Below are 3297 nucleotides of genomic sequence, written 5' to 3' on the forward strand. Positions count from 1 at the left end.
CAACCCAATCTTCAGTCTTGTTAGGGTATTCTAAAAGCAATTTTTACCGGCTTCGTGGCTTCACAATCTCGAATGCAACCGGGGAACATGGAGGTGCGAGAGGGAGACATACGTATTTACTTAAACGTCTAATTTCGAAAGTAATGTCAAGTAGTTTTATAATTCGTGCAGTTTAAAAATAAACTCTGTTAAAAATTTTGAAACAGTGATTATCATTATAATTATACAGTTAAATGCAAATAAAACCTAATTTTATGTTAATTCCAAGTAAGATTTGTGATAACAAGCATCAAAAATAACTTTTAGAAAATCTCAATTGAATTTACCGCGTTTTCCCGGTTGCATTTGGGAATACGGCGCCACGAAACCCAGAGTTTGAAATGGCCTTTAAAATTTTGAAGTAGATAGGTATATATAGATTATATAGGTACGTTATTTTACAACCCGTCCTAGGAATGCTTGCAAAATAGTTTAGAGTGAATTGCACCGTCAAATTTGACGTTGATTTTAACCGGCGCGCCGCTGACGTTTAGACAAAATGGCCTACTTTTAATTTTCAGCGCACTTTTCACATGTGTTCTTTATACGATAAATATATTACAAACAAACACATGCTTCATTTTAAGACGTTAATAAGAAGACTTTATGGGCCGTTTCGCTTGTAGAAACAAGATAAAAACCACCCTCTTTTCAACGCATCGGTGGTTGTTCGGCAGGTGGAAGGGTGGAATCAGGTGAAAGTATAATATACTCTATATTAGTACTAGCTTACGCCTGCGACTCCGTCTGCGTGTATTTCCCACAGAGTATTTTCCCAGTTGAAAAGTACCCTTTGACCTTCTCCGTAATTCGAACTACATGTGTGCAAGCCGCAGGCGGAGATGCGGGCAGTAGCTAGTGTTATATAAATGTAAAAATCTATTATTTTTTCACCATGACCATATTGTTTCGACAATTAAAGCATTTGAATGTCAAATTTCCGAAACCATTACACAATACAACTAAATGTATGTATATCATTCTCGAGCTCAATTATTATTTTATAATGGATTACGAACAGTGTAGTGGTATAGTTATAAGCTATTAGCTATTTCCCGCGGCTTCGCACGCTTAATGTTTCTACGGGAACAGTTATTTTTTCGGGATGAAAGGTACCCTATGTCCTTCTCCATACTTCAAACTACATGTATGAAAAATTCAAATCAAGAAGATTGGTTGATTAGATAATAAACACTTATTACTTTCGCAATTAGGTACAATATTAGTTAGGATTTTAGTAAGTTAACCTATTATATAGATATGTAGATTATAGGTTTTTATTGGGATTTTAACTCCAACTGGCTGTAAATTAGTGCCTGGATGGCCCTAATTTGGTATTCGCGGAACACCAGCGTCGTGGCTCATGCTGTGATCTGCGACACATGCTGAGCGAAGACCGTTTTGGTGTATAATTTTGTGAAATTTTTGTATGTCAAAAATTTAACTAGTTAACGATACATCCAAATAAACAATTTTTCTCTCTTTCTAGTCAAGAGAACCACAGCTACTGCTAGTCACGACCCTCCAGCCATGAGGAGACGTCTCTGATGATCATTATGGTTGAGATTTATGTACTTGGTCACAATTTACACAGTTATTTTGGTCAACGCTGAGCAATTTTATTTGTTTCTCGAAGCGATAATGGCGATTTTTAATAAAAACTTAAATTCATTCCAAATCTTTTAAATAATTAGGGATATGGTTAGGTATAATTTTTTATGGATATAGCCAAAAGAATCGAACACGAGAGAAACGAATGCAAGAGCAGAAGTGCTGGCGTCCTTTCTAGAAGAATATTCGTTTCTAGAAAGTGCCAAAGTGATATCGCTTCTGGAATATTGACACAGAAAGTTAATTCAGTTTGTTCGTTTGACACCTCGGTGGCGCAGTGGTAAAGTGCTTGCCTCTGAACCGAGAGGTCCCGGGTTCGATCCCCGGTCGGGTCATGATGGAAAATGATCTTTTTCTGATTGGCCCGCGTCTTGGATGTTTATCTATATATGTATTTGTTATAAAATATAGTATCGTTGAGTTAGTATCCCATAACACAAGTCTCGAACTTACTTTGGGGCTATCTCAATCTGTGTGATTTGTCCCAATATATTTATTTATTCGTATGTGGCTCCTCACGTCATTACTATTACTACGTATTGTCCTGTTGCAGACACCGACGGCCGTTACGTGTACTTTCTTCGACGCGGTCCGCCGCGCGCGCAGCCGGGGCAGCCGGATAGTGATGGCACTTCTCGTCTTTACATATATCGATAAGAAAGTCATCTACTATCGAAAAACTGGTGTAGGGACAGCCAGTTTTTCGATAGTCTATAGTTTTCTTGTTTTATCGATGGTTGTTTTTGTTATGCCATGAAAATCTAGTCAAGTGGGGTTTATCCGGCAACAATTTGAGTGACTGCGGTACTTTACAATCTGGGCGCCTACCTTCAACTATTACACAATGATTCAAATGCAGGGCAGTTCAGTTTAGGAACCTAAAATGAATCGCGTTATTTGGTACCACCAACTTATCTTAACAAAGTCTCATTTGAATCGTAAGGAGCGAATGAAATTCATAAAAAAAGTAATTATTGTCTCTGAATCGTAAACCCCAGTGACAGCAGCCAAATGTAAGAAAGAGATAAGGCTATACGATCTCTATATATTTTATCTCGTTTCAAGAGTTGCCTTTTTGAGTAAACAATGTGTATTTTTTTGTTACTTAAAATTAAAATATATATTATTATCTTTATGTTAGTTACATGACTAAAGTAGATACAAAACACAATAAAATAAAATATTTCATTTACAATAAATGCAATATAATCTAGACTAACAACTTTGTCGATCATAATTATAACACTAAACACAAACTTCGGAACATAAAAACCGTACCACGATGGAGTTACGGTGGCAAAACTAGGAACTATCAATAACAGATAGACCACGTCATTGATTTCAGCGACAGTAGCGCCACGTCTGTGGGACTTCTTTCGTGGTAATCAATCAGAAATAGTAACATTTTTTGAATCGCGAATTTTGACAGATACGCTTTTATACGTTCTCAATGCACATTCGGTACCATGGTACCGAATTGTATGCAAAATCAGTTAATGAAATCGAAACGGCGTAATGTTTAGGTGACTACCTATAATGGATCGTTATGTCAACTTGATGGTACGAATTAGCGATGCAGATCAGTTTAGGTCCTGATCTGGATCGCATTAAGAGATGATGGTAAGCCCCCTGTTCGTATTGGGGTGG

The 3297-nt window shown here is 37.1% G+C and overlaps 1 long non-coding RNA gene across 1 annotated transcript; it reads left to right on the top strand.

The window, feature by feature from the left end:
• Nucleotides 1-958: 958 nt before the first annotated feature.
• Nucleotides 959-3081, top strand: LOC128680179 (uncharacterized). The gene is made up of 3 exons (XR_008405823.1): nucleotides 959-1007; nucleotides 1529-1598; nucleotides 2204-3081. It is a non-coding gene; the product is annotated as an uncharacterized LOC128680179 (long non-coding RNA).
• Nucleotides 3082-3297: the final 216 nt, after the last annotated feature.

This window comes from Plodia interpunctella, chromosome 23 (genome assembly GCF_027563975.2).
Source record: "Plodia interpunctella isolate USDA-ARS_2022_Savannah chromosome 23, ilPloInte3.2, whole genome shotgun sequence".
In the NCBI taxonomy this organism is placed as follows: Eukaryota; Metazoa; Arthropoda; class Insecta; order Lepidoptera; family Pyralidae; genus Plodia; species Plodia interpunctella.